The sequence below is a fragment of the Crinia signifera genome, chromosome 8 (genome assembly GCF_055691185.1).
Source record: "Crinia signifera chromosome 8, ASM5569118v1, whole genome shotgun sequence".
NCBI lineage: Eukaryota > Metazoa > Chordata > Amphibia > Anura > Myobatrachidae > Crinia > Crinia signifera.
The window spans coordinates 37,380,787-37,404,630 of NC_139224.1; the positions used below are offsets into that span (position 1 = coordinate 37,380,787).

Genomic DNA, 23,844 nt, shown 5'->3' on the forward strand with positions numbered 1-23,844 from the left:
CACCATCCGTACTGCAAATATATATTTATAGCTATATCTATCTAGATAGATATAGACATATGATACTTGACATTAAACATGCTGATTTGCAAAATGCCCCATAATGTACTGTATACTACTTATACAAGAAATAAGACACACTGTAGCCCACTGCTATCACATATAGTAGAATGATAGCAGAAGGCCAGTAGATGGCAGCGTGATCCACAATGAGATTTCTCTGCAATATTATGATTTATAGGGCAATTATAGACCGGATCAGTGAAAACACAAGTAGAGTAGTGGTCATCAGCAGCGCAGTGGACATGAGATGCTGGTGAGGTGCCACACTCACCCTCTGTGGAGGGTTCGGGGTGGAGAGAGGGAGGAACTCGGGAGGGAGGGGGGAGTGACAGGGTTCCTGACACTGAGTACAGACAGGGCTGTTGGGAGACAGAGAAGGGAAGACAGTGATAGGGAATAGAGAGTGTCTGACAGCACTAGCTGGGCACTACTGTAACATCATCCCGGCGAGCACTGGCAGCGCATGGCACACTACTGCTGACTGAGACTGCCAGGGAACACTGACACTGCAGGTAGGTCATCCTCATCTCATGACTACAGCAGCCAAGGTGCGATGTGGTGGGATACACGTGGGGGAGAAACCATTAATCATAATATTGCAGAGAAATCTCACACACTGTCACTTTCCATTCACAACTTGCCTAGCAGTGTTCTCATGTCTCTATGTATATTGGGACATGAAAGAACCCAGCAGAGCTAACAGTACCATACTGGGCAGCACTCTGCAGGTACTGTTACTTCATGTTCCACATTGTTTGCAGTACTATATATAGTTCTGGTCATTAGATATGAAATGTTTGCTGTACAGAGGATTTAATTATGTCATGACATTCTGGTCAGTATGTGCTGGACTGGTGACACAGCATACAGGACTGTATTTGCAGGGCTTGGGGCAATAGTTTGGAAGACTGTGTAGCATAAGATGTGACTGACCGATAGTGGATAGTATGTGAAATATTGATGTCTATAGACTGGTTAGTAAGTATATCCTGAGTCTGTGCAATGGTCAGTAAGTGATGCCCTGAGTGTGCAGTGGTCAGTAAGTGAAGCCTTGAGTGTGCACTGGTCAGTAAGTGATGTCCTGATTGTTTGCACTGGTCAATAAGTGATGCCTTGAGTGTGCACTGGTCAGTAAGTGATGTCCTGATTGTTTGCACTGGTCAATAAGTGATGCCCTGAGTGTGCACTGGTCAATAAGTGATGCCCTGAGTGTGCACTGGTCAATAAGTAATGCCCTGAGTGTGCACTGGTCAGTAAGTGATGTCCTGATTGTTTGCACTGGTCAATAAGTGATGCCCTGAGTGTGCACTGGTCAATAAGTGATGCCCTGAGTGTGCACTGGTCAATAAGTGATGCCCTGAGTGTGCACTGGTCAATAAGTGATGCCCTGAGTGTGCACTGGTCAGTAAGTGTCCTGAGAGTTTGCATTGGTCACTTATGCTGTACTGAGGACTTCATTGTTTTCAATATTATATATATATATATATATATATATATATATATATATATATATATAGAAAGAAGGGATTCTCTCAGAGTTGCTGTTCTTAGATATCTTTTAGCACAGTGTGGGGTCCTGTCTATATATATATATATATATATATATATATATATATATATATATATATATATATATATATATATATATATATATTGGTCACTTAGTGATGGACTGGCAAATGCAGTATATTCTGTGGTCTTCAGAATGGTCAATATTACATTGTACATAAGAGATGTAATGTACTGGACTGGTCAATATGTGTAATGCTGGAAGCTCCAGGCTGACCTATGTGTGATATACTGGATGTGTAGATTTTCCTACAAGATAACCTCTATATTATGCAATATATTTCTCACTACAACACTTTGCACCATGACAATACATTATAATTATCACATTGCCACTGTAAAGTGTATAACAATTTAGTATATACATAAATCTGCTTCACATTAACATATTGGTAAACTGTGCGTCTAGGCCCCCTGGGGTGCAGGGCTTATGGTGAAAGTGATAGGCAAAACCAGTGCTAGTGGCTGTCAATCATGAATCGTGTGGACAGTCAGACGCACCACTGTACAGCATGACATAACTGACCCTAAAGAAGACAGGTAGGCACAATTTACTCAATTTAATATTTTATTCCCAAGTATATCAATGGAAACAGCACGGGGTGCCATGAATAGAAATTGAAGTACTCTAGAAAGTTTGGGAACCACTGAAATATATCACAGCATGAGATTGACGTCCCCTGTCTACTGCTAGAATATTCCCATATTTCTGCATCCTAACTACACTACATAAGGAAGCAGTCCTAATAATAACAGAAATACATATATTAATAACTCCCAATACATTACTAAAAAAGTCTATTACATCAGTGGTTCTCACTTAAGTCTAGAACCCTTTTTATACTGTAACGTCACAGATCACATTCTTGACATGATTCAGCGTGAATATTTTTGCTGAGTTTGCATTTTCTGGGTCACATGATGTTGGTCTAGATTTAGGAAGTGAGTTTTGGGGAACCCACATGTGTGTGTTAGTGATGTGCAGCATACTGTAAGTAAGATATTCTGTGGACACTGAAACAGTTCCATCAGGGGATTCTGCAATAATCTTTAGCTTGGAAACAACAATAAGTGACTTGGTCAGCTCAGATTTGTTATTAATAATGTACATTGTAATTACTGTTTGAAAAATAGCATGATTTATCAATCTGAATATCCCCTGATCGTGCTAGTTAACTCCAGCCCCTGGTTATGTTATTACTGGGAGTTAAGTCTTCTGTGTTTAAACTGTTGAATTTTGACTTGTGCAATGTTGTGCCCAAATGAATATTAACTAGTTGATTACATCTACTAATTCGCCAGTGAAAATGTCTCACGTGGAATAGGAATCCAGAATTGTATCACTCTCAAAATCCTTAAATTGCTTTAAAGTTGTGATGTAGTTATCAAGTGGCATTCCTGCTTTCAATTAATGATGAAGATGTTAGGCAGGTTTTTCCTTGAAAGTCCTGTTCGTGTTCCTTTCAGATGTTCAGAGTCAGCAAACAGGTGGGCGTTGGCGATGAACCATTTATACTGCTATCTAGAAACAGGTATCTGACACTTTTGTCAAATAAATTCACCCCTCTGAGTGTGTACATGGGTGTTTCTAATTCAGCGATTTCTAAAGGGTTTATGTACTAAGACTTGGAGAGTTAAAACAGACAGAGGCTATGAAATGTGACAGTTAGGAGCTGGTTGGTTGCTTGGTACTTTATCTCGCTCCAATTCTTAGTACATAGACTAGGGAAAGCACGGGAAGATAGTACTGTCACAGAAATATTTAGTTGACTATTGGTGGATTTGCTTTTTTTTTCTGATTATCACCTTTATATTATACCTTGATTCATAGAGCTTCATTTTAGATATCCATTTAATGGTGCGGAGAGATGCTTCATTTGTATAATTATGAGAGCTGGTATGAGGCCATTAACATAACTAATGGTAATTACAGCATGAAAGTTGTCCAATAGTGGTCCCTGTATATTTCCTGGGATGGAAAGATAAGAGACTTTAAAAAAATATTTATTAAAGTGTGTGTTGATAGAAGTAGAGATTGGTCACTCTGGCAACATTTCCCCTTATATAAATCCACACTTTAGTAAATTTACCCATAATCCTCTAGTTCTTTATGGTGAATTCGACCAAGTGGGATAGCGGGATCATCAGTCCCTTCTGTAAACCCAGCAAACTTTTCCCTCTATGTTGAAAAACTTGTTAGGAAAATTCACTTACTTTATAGGGTTGCACTGATCATCGATTGCTCATTGTAAATTTCGTGGACGACTAAACATAAAATACTTCCATCTGCTTTTATCCATGTCATTATTCATGTGAAAACTATGCTAGGATACAAGAGTTGCAATTACTGTTGTGTGTATATATATATATATATATATATATATATATATATATATATATTTAGCAACTATGGGGGAGATTCTCTTAAAATCTCCGCCCCCCTTCGCCGCCCATTGCATATTTAATTATCACATATGTAGTAACATATGCGATAATTAAGGCAAAGGACAGCTCTTGCGTTAAGAGCTGTCCTTTGCGGTGAGAGTCGCCGGGTCCCAGCAGGTCCCGGCGGCTCCCCCCTCCCTCACACACCCGACGTTGCTGCTGCTGCGCCGGGCTCTCCTCCTCCCTGCACCCGGAAGAGGATCAGTGCAGGGAGGAGGTCACAGGTCCGGGCAGCACAGCTCTGTGCTGCCCGGACACAGGTGAGGGGGCGGCAGGGGGTCGGCGCGGGGCGGCGGAGGGTTGCGGTAGAAGCCCATTGGCTTCTATGGGGCATCGTCAGATTTTTCTGGCGATGCCCCCCGCCGCGGTAACCCGCCGGGGATGCTTACAGCATCCCAAAATGCTGTAAAAACCCCGATAACGGGGTTTTTACCGCATTTTTCGCTTAGAGAATCTCCCCCTATGTGCCTTTATTTTCATACTGCAATTTAGAGATATCATTATTATTATTATCCAAAGTCTCTGTAGCGCCCCATTCAAAGCGATATGATCTCGCATCGATATCGACCGCAGGGAAAGACAGTGCTGAGCGATCGAGCTTAAGCCCCCCACTCAGCACGGAGGCAGCAGTCGCCCGGTATGCACGGAGCTTTACATAGTACTTAAACGGAAGCAGTCCAAAAAAAAAAAAAAGACAATTCAAGACATTTCATAACATGGAGTAAAAGTTGTATAACCATTGCTGACATGCAGTCATAATACTCACAAAAGCTGCACTGGCTGAACCCAATTCCGTACACTCCTCTGCACTTACCTGGCAGTTTACATTTGTCTCCTTGGAAAGCAGGGCCCTTTTACCTCTTCTCTGTCTTATATTACCCAGTCTTGATTTATTACTGTTTTGCTTCCAATTGTAAAATGCAACCGAGGATGCTGGCACTCTAATGCGACTGAGCCTCTGTGCTGAGCGATACTGCTTAGCACAGATCGCTCAGCATACAACAATGCACCAGCGATGTGTGCTGAGCGATCTGTCACAGCCAGTGTTCTCTGATGAGAACACTGGTGATGACTAGATTTATACTGCATGCACTATAAATCTAGCCTGACAATGGCAATGTGTGGGACTGCGGATCACCGTCGCTGGGGTCCCTACGCACGGAACATCCCGTGCTTCAATTTTAGTCAGATCGCTTAGAAATGTTCTATGTGTAAGAGTAAAAATGTTAATACAATTTATGGTACTTATATGTTAGTTGGGTGCCCACTAAGCTATTTGCTTAGTTTTATGCGTCCCCTCGCGGGGCTCGCTGCTCTCGCCACACTATATAAAATCGGTACTTGTTTCCTAGCACAGCACCCACGATTTTGATCTTACAGCATCTTATACATCTCATTGTATTGCATACAATATAGCGACATGCGATGCATGCGATGCGATTTATAATTGTACAAGCACCCAGATGGGTGCTTACAATGTTAAATGCACCCCCATTGTGAACGCCACCCCCACTATCAACGCCAACCCGAAGCGTGACGAGCCCGCGAGGGCTTTTCATAACCCCACTATCCATGTCGGCGTGGAGTTGATTTTAGATAGCGTGGTGAGCCCCGCGAGGGGACGCGGCAGACTTAACATCTATTCCGCGTCCCCTCGTGGGGCTTGCTGCCATGTAATGGTATGTGATGGGCGCCGTGCTAGAAAACAAGTACCATAAAATCAACTCTACGCGGACATGGATAGTGGGGGTAGGAGCGGCTGGAGCGCCCAACTAACATATAAGTACCCAATTTACTCACAACTGTATAGGAATATTTAATTTCGAATAAATATGTTCTTATATATTCTAGCTATGTGTTGGATTTATTAACCTAACATCATTAAGTAATTTTAGTAGCTGACTTCCAACAAATCATTATCTCCTTTTCAAAATGTCTCTGGAGGGCAGACAATTATGACTGTCAGTCACGCTCACAAATTCCTAGAATGTCATATGATGGCAGAGGGGGGGATAAAGAGGGGAATAAGTTTACAGTGAAAGCAGATCACAGAGGGCCATTCCAAAGAACTCTGCTCAGTACCTCATGTGTCTTATGATTATGGTTGCCCTGGTAAACCCTGTTATATCTGTCGGTTGTTTACCATTAATTATTAATAGCAGTCTGAAGAAACAAAGCAAGGAACAAATATATCATTCTAACGCTTCTAATCATTTGCAACAGTGAGTTGTGTAAAACAAAAAAGTGACAAGTTTTGGGAACAAAGCATTTTGTACAGCTGAAATGATTTAATATTGGAAAGCCTGACATATTTTGTTTGGCATATCCTGGCTCATTCTTTTTTAGAAAAAAAAATAAAACATTTAGGGGTATATGTATTCATAATCACAGTACGACACTCTGTTTTGTGGCAGATATTTCATTTTTAATGGTAATATCCCTGCCATGTATGTGAGGGAAACCCACAGGGACTGTGGCAGCGGTAGGCGATGTAACCCTGCAAGTTACTTCCCCAGCATTCTGGAGGAGATTTCCACATTTGTCAAAATCTCCACCTGGTGAAAGTGACACTGGCTGTGTGAGCCGCAGGATGCAGATGAGAAGTTCTGGTTCCAGAATCAAGATGTGAAGTTCTCTATCCTGCTACTATGCCTTCATAGGTTTATAGCAGTTTACGTAATCTGAAGAGGGATAAAACGAATGTGAATAAAATATGAAGCTCTTCACTTTTCAGGTGAATGGGGTCAATCGTAGTCCCCATTTTTATCAACCTTGCTATTAGTAGATAGGCACGAACCATAATAGTGTACATCATTTTATGGAAAATAACGTTTTATTTCTAGGCCCTTGGGTGCAATATTTATGTGTCACATTTTTCCGCAAAAACTGCAATTGCAGCAGTAAGAAATTACATCATTTAGCTTCAAAAAGTGATCAACTATAGAGTGATAAACAACCAGCCAATCAGCTCCTAACTGTCATGTTACAGGCTGGGTTTGAAAAATGACAGGTAGGATCTGATTGGCCAGTTTTTTATCACTTATTGAAGCTTGATACATCTGGCCCATTATTACTGCACATGTGCTCTCAGTAGATCTACTGAAGAAGCTGCAATGGCTAACGGATGATATAACTGTATAACTATTAGCACCAGTCTCCTGAAAACACAGCAGCTCTGATATAGCTGTCAGTCTCCCTGTTCCCTCCTCCCCCTGGGAATCAAACATCTGAGCCAGTATGTTACTGATAATGTAAATATTGTAAAATAACAAGCTTCTACAGGAGAGATGACAGTATAGCCGGTTGCATCAGAATTTCCGCATGCAGTATTGGTATTCCAGGTCTGTGCTTGTATGTTTATATACATAACTCCCTCTTCTCTTTACGACAACACTCAGATCACCACTAACCTAAAATGAGACTAAGGGCCTTATTATGGTTCATTCTTTCTGACAAAATCCTTCTTAGATGGACAAAACCATGTGCACTGCAGGTGGGGCAGATGTAACATGTGCAGAGAGAATTAGATTTGGGTGAGTAATTTTGTTTCTGTGCAGGGAAAATACTGACTGCTTTACTTTTACACAGCAATATAGATCTCACTTTGAAGTAAAACCCCACCCAAATCTAATTCTCTCTGCACATGTTACATCTGCCCCACCTGCAGTGCACATGGTTTTGCCCATCTAAGAAGGATTTTGTCAGAAAGAATGAACCAAAATAAGGCCCTAAATGCTACAACAAACTAATAGTATATTTACCAAGCCGACACATATGCCGGAGATAAATACACAGCATATTGCTTTTATCCTTGTACAGCAAAAGTGCGCACAGTGGAACCGCACATAGAGGTATACAGTTGTTGACACATATAAAGTCGACATGCACTGGGTCAACCACTAAAGGTCGACATTGCTTAGGTGGACAGGGTTGGAAGGTCGACACAAGCATTAGCTCGACAGCCAAAAGGTTGACATGAGTTTTTCACTGTATTTCATGCCCTACCATCCACTAGGGAGGGAGAATACAATAGTGCTGAGTGTAGTGCGGCACCGTGCCCGAAGCAAGGCGAGAGCAGCGAGCTATGTGAGGGGACGCGGTACACTTACCTAAGCCATGTCGACCTTCTGTGGTCGAACCAATGCATGTTGACCTAGTAGGTGTCAACCCTATGAGCCATACCTGTTGCTGTTCTGTTCTGAGGAGTGACATTCACACTGTCGGTAAGTGAACATACAGTGTAAGTGGGAGAGAAAAGTAACTGCCCTCTGCTGTGCGACTGCCGTAGAGAGCTTTAGTTTCTTCCAGGAAAGTGCATGAAATTTCTTATTCAAATTTGAAAATGTGGTGGAAATTGTGCAGAACATTCCTGAAAATGTCTCACTCTTCTGTAGTTGTTGATCCATCTTAGAATTCACTGTGCGATGCTCTCTTTCTTCATGAGATGCTCCCCTTGCTATTTCACGAACATCGGAGATCTTAAACACGTAAACCGGCACTTCTTTATGTTAATAATACAACTATAGCTATAGCTTATAGTCACAAATAGGTGAATTCAGCCTTGTAAGTATATTCTCGTAGGGGGTGCTCTATTAGCCGCTGTAAATGATCATGGCTAGTGGATCTCCCGGGGGCTATGCAGTTAGCCCTAATAACTGGCATTTATCAGGAATTCATCAGGCAAGCCAAGCGTGATCCCCGATGATCAGCCCTCAGAGCTGCGATAATACATGGGTCTGGGAAATGATCCTGGGACCTATGTGTTATCTTCCGATAAAATATAGTATATAATACAGTATCTGTACCATATAGTCTGCCTGGAAAATAAGTGTATTATGCTGGGAAAATATGCAGTGTACACGGGATGCGGTCATTTGGTCTACAGTATGATGGTCGACAGTCATTAGGTCGACACCATTAGGTCGACATAGGAAAAGGTCGATATGGGTCTAGGTCGATATGGGAAAAGGTCGACATGGTTCTAGGTCAAAAGGTTATTAGTTCGACAGGTCCTTAGTTCGACAATGTCTAGGTCGACAGTCATAAGGTCGACATGGTGTTTTTCACTGGGTTTTTTTTAGCTGACAGGCGGTATTTTATGCCCTACCATCCACTAGGGCATGGTGGGAGAATACAATAGTGCCCAACACATCGTGAGCAATGCGAGGGGATGCGGTGCACTTTAAACTGTGTCCATGTCGACTGTGTTGACATTCAGGTAAAAAACTGCGAAAAACCCCATGTCGACCTTTTGACTGTCGACCGGTCGAACTAATGACCTTCTGACCTAGAACCATGTCGACCTAGACCCATGTCGACCTTTACCCATGTCGACCTTTTCCCTTGTCGGCCTAATGGTGTCGACCTAATGACTGTCGACCATCATGCTGTAGACCAAATTATCCCAACCCGTGTACACACGGTGAGATTCCCTTGCTATTCGACTCGACTTAAGATTCGAGTGCTATGCAATCTTTGCTATCTCTGTACTATTTACATACAATTCATGCTATCTACATTAGATCTGCACTATGAGTTTGAAGAACATAAGACCGCTACAACAATCATGTAAACTTAAAATCAAATACGTTTCAGTAAAATCCTAAACAGATTGTTTTATATTGAGTGTTTATGTGACAAGTTTATGTTAAATTCTAACATATTGTACATTCTTTTCATCAACATTTACTTTCTGAACAAAGCTGGGCAATTTCTTGGTGTCTGAAGCACAGTGAAATATAGCATGGAAAATTCTTTCAAAGCCCAAAAATCCTGTTGTACAAGTTGATGACGCTACTTGCACATAGATAACCCTCACAGCAAATAAAAACAATAAAAGCAATGTCCTTTAGAAGGTAATGAGCTTTTATTTCTTACATATAGGTAGCAGTAGCAATGAAAATTCCTTTGTCTAGTAAAAGCACACGAGAACACTAATGATCTTCATTTTACCATGTGTCAACTAATTTTTATTCTATTTTTGTATTTTGGAATAGTTTTTTGGGAGGGTTTAATATTGCCTTTATTGAAATCTAAGGTCCATACACACTGGGTGACTATACCCAGCATGTATGGACAGCGATGATCGCTATCATCGCTGGGGGAAAGCCGCTCAGTGCATACACCCTGAGTGGCTTTCCCCCTGCCTGGCGCCGTCAGTGGGTAGAGGATGGCTTTGCAAAGCGCAGCACTAGGCAAAGCTGTCCTCAAAGCCGCTCTTCTGCTGGTATTACCAGCAGATGAACGGCTTTCCCAGCGATGATACGGGAGCGCGCAGCAGCGATCACCGCTCATCGCCAGGGCATAAACACTGGGTGGCTGTGAGCTGAAAGCCGCTCAAACCTCCTGTTTTGAGCGACTTTCAGCTCAAAGTCACCCAGTGTGTATGGGCCTTAAGTGCATTGTGGCTTACTGCTGGTACTTACCTACTTTTGTACTATGCAGTAGATCAGTGGTTCCCCACCCGTTTTCCAGGTCTCCACACAGAATCACCAGTAAAATAATTAGCTCCACCTATGGATCTTTTAAAATGTGTCAGTGAGTAATGAGTGCAGCTGTGCACCTACCGGGTGACCTGGAAAAAGTGAACTGTTGGGGGTACTTAAGGGCCTTGGTTGGGAACCACTGCAGTAAATAATTGGCACTTCCTAATACCCCTTTCCATTAGCAAAACTATCCTGGGTCAGTGTGTGGTGATGCAAGTAGTTACCTGAGTTGGACTCGGGATGCTTCCGGGAAACGGGTAACCGGAGTCGATGGGCAACCCATTCACTGCTATGCAGATGCCACCGCTAGGAGACGCTCTCACCTCCCAGTGCCGCCCCGGCGCCATCTCCCGGTGATGTCATCTGCACCATTGTGAATGTTTTGCAACCCGGGTACAAAATCCTAGGTGCAACCCAGCTTGCTCATGGAAAAGGGGTATAAATGACATAGGAATGTGGTTGTAGATGACAGCAAGAAGCATAGATGCACAGATATGGTAATGAAACCGGAGGCCTCTTGTATAAGTAGATGCCTCCTGCTTGTATTACAGATCACCTGCCACACTATTGTGGTCACGCAAGTCAGCCACGGCAGTTCCTACAGAAACCAGGAAATGTCCATCTGCTAACAGATCCTCGCCAATCTAGTGACGTCTGCAGGTGTATTGCGTCCAACGACGCAACACCCATAATGCACATGAACTGTAAGGACCGTACATAGATATTTTGCTGTTTGGGCCTCTGATCCAACGGGATCTGAATAAGGCCCCGATATGGTAGATAAGAGCAGTTTATTTTTCAGATATAACTCAGGTTGGGAAGGGGACAGGTGCTGGCTCATTTCTCATTCTTCTGCCATAGAATCCAATAAACTTATCTCAGAAAACAGGGCACCGAGTCTTCCTACAGAACATGGCAAAATACACACATCTTCTTGTTAGCCTTTTACTACAGTACCTGCAATAAAAATAAGATTTTATGATTCAATAACATGCAACTGAAAAATAACTGGTGCTCACAAATGGGAGCTGTTTTATCACTGGCTAAGAAAGTAGCTGACTTATAATTTGAGTACTTTGAGTTGTTTACTTGGTCCGTGTGGCAATCTGTCATTGGTTTATATCATTGTATCCTGTTTTCTCTGTGGTACTATTTTCTCAAAGTGACTTTTTCACTCTGTGGCTGATTTATCAGTTGGGACCTGGTAATTATGCTTCAATTTGTAAAATGTTAATTTAACTTACCACATGTATATTTTAAAGTTTGGATGCCTGGACCAAAATTCCTAAACAGCTCTGTCCCGCAATGCTTCCTTCATGCGGTTTATATCCTAAGATAGGAGTTCTAGTAAAGATTGGATGTTTCCCATAGCAACCAATCAGAATCTACTTCTTTATTTAATACTTTCTAGAAGATAATAGATATAATCTGATTGGTTGCCTATAGCAACATCCCATCTGCATTAGAACTCCCATCTTAGTAAATAAACACCAATGAGTCTGACAGAGAGGAATTCCAAGATGGCACCCGCATTCTGGAGGTTATTCTGGTTGGTGCGTAAATTTCCGAATTCTTTCGTAGCGGACCGCACGCCACGCTGTGCAGACATTGTAAGAAGAAACGCCCACAGGTCCTCCGCATTCGGACGGACTCGCTCTCTAAGAAGAGGGTGTGTTTACGGACAACATCCAAACCGTGCGTGTGTGGTGGCCACACAAAGATTCTGCACGGTCTTACAGCGTCAGAACGGATGGGAAGCTGTGACGGGAAGCGGGTATTAGTGATACCAAGTTCTGTCCATTGCTTGCAGTGTAAATGTGTGTAAAAAATGCAGCCGCGCTTTCAGCATATATTTGTGTGTTTTGTAATGGTCCATTTAAGCTGCAATTGTTCCAATTGAAGCAATGAAAAGAGTGTAATTAATGAGTAATGAGTAGAGGAGTGGATTGTATTGTGTTCAGCTGACATTGGTTCAGGTGCGGCCGTACTAATTGGGCGATCCGAATGCCTAGCGCATGACCGAGTGGTGTCCGCAAAGCAATACTTGCTTATGGAGACCGCATATTTTCTGCCTTTTGGTTCGTTTGCAGTCGGTGTTCTGCCCGAATGCACGCCTACCAGAAGTAGTGCACTCTCTCGTGAACGCCCATGTTTACGCCCAGTTTAGCCCACTTTGAAACTACGCCCCTGTGTACTTCCGAATGATTACGCCCATATTTCCCGAGTGAATGCGGTGCACATTTCTGTACGGTATTAGTGAGAACGAGTACGTAGACCGTGCGTGGCACATGCGCATAGCGTTGCCCACGCATGCGCAGACGGCTAACAAAAAGCCATCCAAAAGAATTCGGAAATTTATGCATCGACCAGAATAAGGCCCTCTGAGGCTTGGTAAATCTGACCTTTTAGCAGCACCTATACAAACCTATAGAGCCATCCTTTGCCAAAATAAATAAGGGGCTGTGGCTTATATTGGAGATATTGGACATCCAAGGAATACCTAACCTTTGTTGGTATTATTATATTTGGTAAATAGGTCTCTGCCAAAATGCTGATAACAATAAAATCACGAGAAAAATCGGGAACCTTTACGTTTTACTCATTGGAAGACCTATGTTATGTATATTGTGCATTGTTTTGATGTCTATAAAACGCCTTCACAGTGCCCTATATAAATAAAAATTACTATATAGTCCCAAAGACAATAAAATCCCCAAAACATATCAAATTTAGCTGAAACCTGTTCGCACCAGTTTATACATATGTGACTCATGTGCAAACCTGATGGAACATGGTGAGACCTGTTCTGCTGTCCCCAACAATTTAAAATTTGGGAAATTCCGCTGAACTTTAGATATCAGAGAACCAGTTAGACATATTTGTGCAAGAATTGCTATCCGTTTCCAGCATCTCTAGTTAGTTTCATGATTTAAGGCTGTTTCGCATTTATTGCAGCTTCCATTTATCTTCCAATGGGCAGAGACGAATTTCCCATTAGGCACGCGAGGCACGTGCCTAGGGGCGGCACATGTTTGGGGGCGGCACTTGGATGCCTGTGATAGTACTGTCAGCCCAAAATGTACCAATAACTGCAAAATATCCACTGTATATTCCATCTGAAATAGAGTGTAAATGGATAGGACATAAATAAAATACGTAAATATGTATTCATAACAAAAGAACATGTCACAGTTAGTGGCTTTTTTTAATAAATCCATTACATTGGCTATTATGAAATGAGGGCTTATAAGGAATCAATAAAAATAATACAATTAGGCAAGGGGGGGTGTGCAAACATTATTTTTGTGCCTAGGGGCGCCCTCATCCCAAAATCCGCCCCTGCCAATGGGCAGACGTTATATTAGGAATGCGTTGCTTGCTTGCTGTAGAATGTATTGTTAACTGCAGAAGTTTACTATCTGCGTATGGGTTACTGGTTGCGATCACATGGTGGTTTAATGGTTGGCAGAAACAGTAGACGGTGTAATGGTTATGGAGTACACACGGTTCGACCCGGTGGCCGTCTATACCATTTCGCTATTGATGGCCGGTTTCTGGAATTGAACAGAAGGAAGGGAGGGTGGCAGGAGGATGGCACCCGTGGGTGCTTTATAGAGCAGCACGTAACTGAATTTGATCTTCCACTTCAAAGCAGAAATAGACTTGCAGGGCAATCCTTTTTTCGATCCTGGGGCCACGATGCAGCACATCGAATCTAGATCGAAGGCAGTTAACACTGTTCGATTTTGATTCAATTTCGATTAGATTTTGCTTCTAGAATTAAAATCGAATCAAAAACATGTCCAAATCGAACCGTGTGTAGGCCCCATTAGCATTACTGCCCCACAGCACTGAGGTCATGGGTTCGATTCCCACCATGTCCCTAACTGTGCAGAGTTTGTATATTCTCCCTGTGCTTGTGTAAGCTCCACTGGGGCAGGGACAGTGTGTATGTTAAAATATTCTCTGTAGAGCAGTGTGGAATATGTATGCGCTATATAAATAACTGGTGATTAATATGGTGGTACTGTGGGGCTGTAGAAGGGGACAATGGCCTGTATGTCGACTCAACACTGTTTATTGACATAAGGATATATTATTCTAACAGTGGATATATAGTAGGATGGTGGGTATGATTCAATTACACACAATCCTGTTTTCGCTGTAAAATATTGACCCGATTTACCCATGGTTTTCCTGGCACTTTGCACAAAAACAAAGGGATCTGGGAACTTATTTGGGATCCATGTATCGCGATCACTGTTGTGACAAAAATGTATGTTACAATAGTGCCAGTGGCTAATCTAATTCCCCCCCCCCCCCCGTGTTTTTGTTGGACATTATCAGTATTTATTATATAGCCCACAACAAGGTACAGTATATTGATCATTTGTATTACCGCACAGCCTATATAGTATTTTCTGTTTAATCATACCTCCCAACATTACCCTCTCCAGGAGGGACATAATGCTCTGTTCCTGATCCACAGAAAACTGTTTCATCCGAGGGCTCATAGAACAGTTAAATACTTTGACTGGCAGAATACTGTGTCTTTTAGATATATCATTTACAATATATTTGAAGTGTCAAAACAAAAATTAATCATTTATTTTGGTATAATGGTTGGAACGTATTTGTATTAAAAAGTATTTTGTTGCCTGCAATTCCGCTTTTCTCCTGTAAATGCAGCTATTGAGAAAACGGAAACTTAGTTGATAATTGCTGCAGATGACTTGTCGCATGACAGCTAGTGAGGATCATTTGCTTTGCAGGGCTAAGTATGTATTTCTGTGCTTAATGCGGACACAGCCACATATGTATGACTGTATATGTAAGCCACTACTTAGCATTCTAGTTTCTGTGTTACCTGCATATTTTTTTATGTAATTGTTAGCTTTTAATCAGATAACCTTCCTATAATTCACCCTTATCATCTAGACCAAGCATGTCCAAACTATCGCCCTCCAGCTGTTTTCAAACTACAAGTTCCATCATGCCTTGCCACAGTTTTGCTATTAGGGAATGCTAAAACTATGGCAAGGCATGCTGGGATGTGTAGTTTCACAACAGCTGGAGGGCCACAGTTTGGACATGCCTGATCTAGAACATTATTAGCCTTATGGTTCTAAACTTTTATTTCTTTTGTGCCTATATAGGAGGCAGAAGATATTTACTATGCCTGGTGGAATTTAAACCACCAACATTTTTTATCAAAGCTTAAAGAAAAATAAAGTACTTTCCAACCCATTAGCTCCTAAGTGTCAATAATAAATACCCTGTAAAATGACAGGAGCTCGGGCTGATACTTTATCTTTCTCCACTTTACCTCTCTTTAAGGGCCAGATGTATCAATCTTCAAAGAGTGATAAAGCGGAGAGTGATAAACAGCTAGCCAATCAGCTCCTAACTGTCACGCTGCAAGCTTGGTTTGAAAATGAACAGGTAGGAGCTGATTGGCTGGTGGTTTATCACTCTCCATTTTATCACTTTTTGAAGCTTGATACATCTGGCCCTCAATATGTTAAAATGCTCTCAACCTTAATTTGTTAGGATGCCGGGGATTGGCTTAGGGCTTGTTTATCCTCTGGCCTATCAGGATTTGATGGGCGTGTTTGGGTTGTGGTTTGTGCTTTATAATATTGTTCCTGAAGTGGGAGTTCTTTTGCTTCTTCTGAAGTCCCACCCTCCCTATCCTTTTTATTAGTATTTTGTTGGTCGTCGGGTTATTGTTGCGGGGAAGAATGCTAGAAGTAGTTTTATTGCTTTAGGTCTTTCTTAAGGGTGCTCTCCTGGACAATACACTGGGCAGGCTGACTTTACGGTACCCGGGTCAGCAACACCACCATTCCAGGTAGGCATCTTTCATTTCATTGGGAGGGGAGTTTGGATACCTTGAGTTGCTGGTGGTGGGCAGGAAGTTGGCCCCAATCTAGGCCTCAAGTTCAAACCCTTGGGCTGGCAGTTGGACCTTATGTAGGCTTGGAATTGTGTAATGGACTGATAGTTGACCACGTGTATGCTTTTTGTGAATTATATTTAATGTGCTGGCAGTTGACCCCCATTTAAGCCTTACTTACTTGTACAGATGGTTTACTGAGTGTTATGTGGGGTACACACCAGGACGACCACCGTCGTTCACGACCGATAGACGACCATGGAACGATTTCCCTTGGACTTCCCGGGAGCTCCCAGGCAGTCCCCAGCAAACGATTAGCAAAAATTGTGGTTTTTTGCGGAACGATCTAGATCCGATCCCGATGCGCCCGCGATGGTCGTTAAGACGGTCGGATCGCTGGTTTTTGTTTTTTTTGCAAGAACACATGCGACCGTCGTCAGATGGGCCTTTGAAATTTGAATGAAGGGGCTGGACTAGCAGAGGGGGAGGACTAGCAGAGGGGGATAGGAATAGCAGCAGCCATTTTAAACCAGTGTATTTCTGCTTTGTTACTAGTGAGGCTTGGTTTATACCTGCTGAACGCTGGACATAGCTATTTACACATTACTTTGTTTTGCCTGCCATTACAAAGTGTCTTTTAACCCTGCACTATGGAGAATGCAGTGATGGGTAGTCACCAGCAACAGTACCTGCTCTATTATGCAGTTTTGAAGCTCAGGCGTCAGAGAGCCCAGCGCAGGAGAGAAAGATCATGCTGGACAAAGCAGTGGCTACTTCAGCGTCAGACTCGTTCGCACATGCCACTGCTCAGGGACATCAGGGAGAATAACCCAGACGATTTCCGTAACTTCTTGAGGATGGATGATGCCACATTCCAGGAATTGCTGCGTCTGGTGACTCCCCACATCGAGAAGCAGGATACCAAGTATCGCATGGCTATCCCTGCTGAGGAACGGCTGGTGGTCACCCTGAGGTTTCTGGCGACAGGACGGTCTCTTGCTGACCTAAAGTTTGGATCCCTCATCTCCCCGCAAGCTTTGGGCCTCATCATCCCGGAGACCTGCAAAGCCATTGTGAAGGTGCTGCAGTACCAGTATTGCAAGGTAAGGATGAAATATACACTGTACACTTTATTGTGCAAACAAAATATTTTTATTTATAATTTAGGCCTAGGACAGAAACAGGTTTTTTAGGCCTTTCATGGTTAAAACATGTAAAATAGTAAATAGATTGTGTCAACAAAAATATATTATAATACCATATATAAAAGATATTGTACAAAAACACACACTATATATAAAGATTTAAGTATGTATGACCCAGTTTAAACTTTCCCAATAAGTACGGGCTACTGTGTGGCAGAGGATGTCTGCCGCAGATAAGTAAAGGCTGCGGCCCACATGGCGCATGGCGCAGATGCAATGGTCCCGGCCCCATTGATGTGCGCCATACGCCATGTGAGCAGTGGCCATCACATACCTGCAGCTGAGACCATGTCTGCCGCACAGTACCCCATACTATTGGTAAAGACAAAAGGGCAATAAATGGAGTTTGCTATCCAGATTGAGGAGAATCCTGTTCTCCCTCTGGTAATGCAGGTACAGGTAGCAGCATATAAAAAAACAAAAAACACACTCTGGTAACTTCTGGAACAGGCACTTACAACAGTAGGGATAAGGTACTGTGTGGCAGAGGATGTCTGCTGCAGATATGTAAAGGCTGCGGCCCACATGGCGCATGGCGCAGATGCAATGGCCCCCGCCCCATTGATGTGCGCCATACACCATGTGAGCAGTGGCCATCACATACCTGCAGCTGAGACCATGTCTTCGGCACAGTACCCCATACTATTGGCAAAGAAAAAAGGGCAATAAATGGAGTTTGCTATCCAGATTGAGGAGAATCCTGTTCTCCCTCTGGTAATGCAGGTACAGGTAGCAGCATATATGTAGAAAACCAAGACAAAAGACACTCTGGTAACTTCTGGAACATGCCCTTACAACAGTAGGGATAAGGTACTGTGCGGCAGAGGATGTCTGCTGCAGATATGTAAAGGCTGCGGCCCACATGGCGCATGGCGCAGATGCAATGGCCCCCGCCCCATTGATGTGCGCCATACGCCATGTGAGCAGTGGCCATCACATACCTGCAGCCGAGACCATGTCTGCCGCACAGTACCCCATACTATTGGCAAAGAAAAAAGGGCAATAAATGGAGTTTGCTATCCAGATTGAGGAGAATCCTGTTCTCCCTCTGGTAATGCAGGTACAGGTAGCAGCATATAAATAAACAAAAATACACACTGTGGCCCTTGTGTGGCAGAGGATGTCTGCTGCAGATATGTAAAGGCTGCGGCCCACATGGCGCATGGCGCAGATGCAATGGTCCCGGCCCCATTGATGTGCGCCATACGCCATGTGAGCAGTGGCCATCACATACCTGCAGCTGAGACCATGTCGATGGTAAATGATAAAGTAGCCTATTTTTTAAGACAGATCCTCAAAAACAGGACACTCTGGATCTTCTATCAGTAAAGAACTGTAGAATTGACGGTACTGGGGGGGTTGAGAAGGCTGTGTAGGTGTTGACTGGGTATGTGTTGGAATTGTGCTCGACTGGCCTGCTACGGTGGCAGGCGGAGTAGGCACTGGTGATTCTAATGACAGTGGTGTGTCTGGTGCACTACCAATGCCAACTATTTTAGTGCCACTGTTGAGATACCCTAAACTGCCATTATACACCAACTCCATGCATAACTTTTCAAAAGTAAGTTGCTGGTCAGGAGCCATGTTGCGAACACACTCTGCCACATAAGTGAAGTAGTTGTCATGTTTGTCCGGGTTTCTTTGCAGGACTTGATGTGCCCGCATCATAAATTCTTCATGTGCCGCTGCTTCTCCTTTTTTTCCTTTGCCACGCATTTTTTTGGCACGGGGGAGTGGTGGAGTGGGTTCCAGGGTGGGTGGCGGAGTGCGTGCCGGAGTAGGAACTTCGTTAGATGTGCATGCATTATCAGATAGGACAGATAGGTCTGGGGTTGCAGGTGGGTAGTCACCAAGCTGTAAAAAAATTGAACATGTTTACTAATCAATTCTATTTACTTCTAATTTCAGTTCCCTACCAGCGTGAATGAATGGAAAGTCATCGCAGAGGAGTTTGAACAGCGATGGAACTTCCCAAATTGCGGTGGAGCCATTGATGGCAAACATGTCCGCATAGCCCAGCCTATCAATAGTGGTTCCTACTATTTTAATTACAAGGGCTATTTTAGCATTGTACTAATGGCTGTGGTGAATGCCAACTATGAGTTTATCTTCCTGGATGTAGGAAGGAATGGCCGTGCATCGGATGGTGGCACTTTCAAGGACACAAAGTTCTACGAAAGGCTCATAGCGAACACCCTTCACTTGCCGTCTGTCCAGGAAACTAAACAGGGGCTTAACTTTGTTTTTGTGGCTGACGAGGCTTTTGGCCTGCACGAGCATGTCATGAAGCCATATGCGCAAAGGGGCCTGAACCATGACAAAAGGATCTTTAACTACAGGCTATCCAGGGCACGGCGTGTTGTGGAAAATGCTTTTGGCATCCTGGCAAGCCGGTTTCGCATTTTTCACACTGCCATTAACCTGAGGGTGGACAAAATTGACTGGGTTGTCACGGCGTGCTGTGTCCTGCACAATTTGCTCCGCAGAAAAGCCACACAGCAAAGGGCTACAGGCACAGCACTCCAAGAAGACCAAGAACTGCCAGAGGAGGTAGTGCAGATATCCTCCTTGCAAACCCCAACACAACGCTACACAGGGAGTGCACGAGCCAAACAGGTGAGGGAAGAGTACATGGCCTACTTTAATGGGGAGGGCGCTGTGGATTGGCAGGAGGAATCAATTAGATAGCCAAAAAAATAGACTCACCGATGCAGACTGCGAATTCTCCTCCTCCTCCTGCGCCGCGACTTCTTGGTTTTCCTGTTCGACCATAAGGACTACTCCTGTCCTCATCGACTCCTGGCTGAGGGTGAATGTCAACCGGTCATAGTACCAGAGCGATGTTTGATACATCTCGTCGACTCCAGCACCAGACTTCTTTGCAGCCTCCATCTTCTTGTGTTCCTTTAAGAACACCGTGCGCATATTCTGGATGCGTTTCCTCACCCATTCAACATTGGCCTCTGGGTGAAATGGAAGACTGTAGCGTGCCAACTCCTCCAAGGCTTGGTTTCTTTTAATTTTGTTTGAATACTCCTTGGATTTGGTTCTCCACAGGCATTCGTGTGTACGATATTTTTCAATAAACCCTTCCAAAAACTCTTGTTCCTTTGCGTTGGACATTGGGACTGTAAAAAGATAAAACCATTTTAGTTGTTATAGTTATACCCATGTTTTGTTTCATATTTAAATTTTTATAGTTATAGTTACCAGTTTACCTAGTTCTTATGTTTTAAGTATTTAAAATGTTAATAAACTTTTATGAAAACCACTATACATTTTATTGTGCAGATTGCTATTCACACACACAGGTGAATGGGGCCTAGCAGAGAGGAGTGCATGGAATACTGCAATGGTGGACAATGGTTTATGTATATATATCTATATATACACAAACACACACACACAGGTGAATGGGGCCTAGCAGAGAGGAGTGCTTGGAATACTGCAATGGTGGACAATGGTTTATGTATATATATCTATATATACACAAACACACACACACAGGTGAATGGGGCCTAGCAGAGAGGAGTGCTTGGAATACTGCAATGGTGGACATTGGTTATATGTATACACACAGACATGGGGCCCACCCAAAAAAAACAGTGACATGGTCGGGTGCACGGTTGCCAAACCAGTGCTTTATACACACTATATACATTGGTGGCAACAGTGGGCATGCATAGAAGAGCATTGGGAGTGCAAACATACCAGGTTGTTGTTCTGGGAGATGAGACAAGAAGGAGAGTCCAACTGCTGCGCCAGCGCTGTTTGCTATGTGGAAAAACATGGCGCCGGGGGAGTGTTTAGGAAATGCCACTCAAATAGGCTGGATCAAACGACGGACGCACCGACGGACGGACGACGGAGGCGGCAAAAAACACTCACGATCTGCATACGATTGACGGTCGGTCGGCCTGGGATTGACGGATCCTACCTGCAGCACGTAGGACCAAAGATGCGACCAAACGAGCGGCGTGAACGCGCATTTGATCGGAATCGGATCAAATAAATGTCAAAAACACACGATAGTACATACAATCTGCATACAACCGGTCGGAATTGGATCTAAATTGACAGAATCGTGCCCTAGTCGTCCTGGTGTGTACCCAGCATAAGGCTGTTCTTTCTTCACCAATTAATATCACGGGGAAGCTGAGTATCACTTAGCTGTCCATGTAATTTTTTATAGGAGTGCCTGAGATTTTAAGAATGTTTGTTTACAAATATCAATTTAAATATTAAACACATAGTATAAATAACATTAGCTGCAATTTACGTTGGAGCGCAGCACATTGGGCCTTATTCTAGTTCACTCCTAGAGGCAAATTCCTTCTTAGCTGGACAGAACCATATGCACTGCAGGTGGGGCAGATGTAACATTTGCAGAGAAAATTAGATTTGGGTGGGGTTTTTCTTCAAAGTGAGATCTATATTGCAGTGTAAAAATAAGGCAGTCAGTATTTTCCCTGCACAGTAACAAAATAACTCACCAAATCTAATTCTATCTGCACCTGTTACACCTGCAGTGCGTATGGTTTTGTCCAGCTAAGAAGGAATTTGCTTCTAAGAGTGAACTAGAATAAGGCCCATTATGCATTTGCTGATATTTATGTATTTATTAACAGTTTCTTATACAGCACACACATATTCTGCAGCGCTTTATTGAGAATATTTGAACATTCACATCAGTCCCTGCCCCAGTGGAGCTTACAATCTATATTCCCTGCCACATGTACACGCTCACACAGTCATTCTAGGGTTAATTTGTTGGGAGCCAATTAGCCTACCAGTATATTTATGGATCCTGCACATTTAGAGCCATGGTGGATATACTCTGTGCTGCTGGGGGACCCTGCTTGTGCCACAATATAATTCTCAGTGTGTGGGTTCTTGCTATCTCCATTTCCCTCCTCACATCATGTCACTGTCCTTGTCACATGCAGCCCAGTCATCACTGACATATCATGCATATCCTAAGATACTCTGGGGGGGCTGGGGGCGTGTCCCCCCCCCCCCACAGTATTTGTTCACAGATTGTAATTGATATGTGTACCAAATTTGGGTACTTGTGTAGTACCACGGTGCCCACTAAGCAATTTGGTTAGTGGGCTATTCTGCGTAAGAAAATTGCATCACATCTCATGTCCATGCCATGCGATGCGTGCAATGTGATTTTCCTAAGTAATTTATTCACAGCTCTCTTGCTCCGGGCTTATCGCATCGCATGCAATCGCACCTCACGCAAAATCGCATGTGATTTTATAGGGTGCGATGCCATTAACTTAACTATACACTTCAATGATATGCAATGAGGTTTTTAGGCACCCTCCCCGCTATCCACGCCACCCCGAAGCGTGGCAAGCAGCGGCAGAACGTGTCCTTTTCATACTCCCACTATCCACGTCGGTGTGGAGTTGATTTTATATAGTGTGGCGAGCCACCGAGCCCGAAGCGTGGCGATTGCAGCTTTGGGCTCGCCACACTATATAAAATCAACTCCATGCCAACGTGGACAGTGGGGGTATGAAACGGTCGGGAGGACGCGTTAGCGGGGCGCGCTGCGCTCACCACGCTTCAGGGTGGCGTGGATAGTGGTGGTGTTTTAGGAACACATTCACACCTACCATATCATACATCTGGCACAGTAATGACGACATATGTTAACGATTAACTTGAAATTTACTTAATAGTTAATAATAAACATATCACATTAAGTAATTACATTTATAACCAGAAATCAAGTAAAACAACAAGAATAATGACAATTAATTAAGAAAAAAAACAAGAATAACACTCTTCACACTGTGTGTTGGCTTTCGGAAGCAGCGCAAGTGCATGGAGAATGCGGAGAAACACATCATTAGCGCCCAGAGTCTTCCGCCACATAAATGTAGTGGCTGCCATCAATGTAGCGGGATCACGCTTTTCGACTGGAGTGACAGAGCAGTCACCAGTCTCCCTGCAAATCCCTCCAAAGATCCACTGCTGAGGCAGCATCCGTCCCACATTGCTTTTCCGTTTGACAAATAGGCTTTCTACTATCTTGCCGGGACTGCCAATTTGCCTATGGGGCTGTGAAATTAAGGGGCAGTGATAAAGTGTCTGGTTTTTATCATCGGTCAATCAGCTCCTAACTGTGAAGTTACAGGCCTGGTTTGAAAAATGACCGGAAGGAGCT

The 23,844-nt window shown here is 43.3% G+C and overlaps 1 protein-coding gene across 1 annotated transcript in view; it reads left to right on the forward strand.

Annotated features, from left to right (window-relative positions):
- The first annotated feature begins 387 nt into the window (after nucleotides 1-387).
- PPARG (peroxisome proliferator activated receptor gamma) overlaps nucleotides 388-23,844 on the forward strand; it is an 88,310-nt gene continuing 64,853 nt past the window's right edge. The window contains exon 1 of the mRNA XM_083156165.1: nucleotides 388-575. The gene's annotated coding sequence lies outside the window, so the exon portion shown is untranslated. The remainder of the gene's footprint in view (nucleotides 576-23,844) is intronic.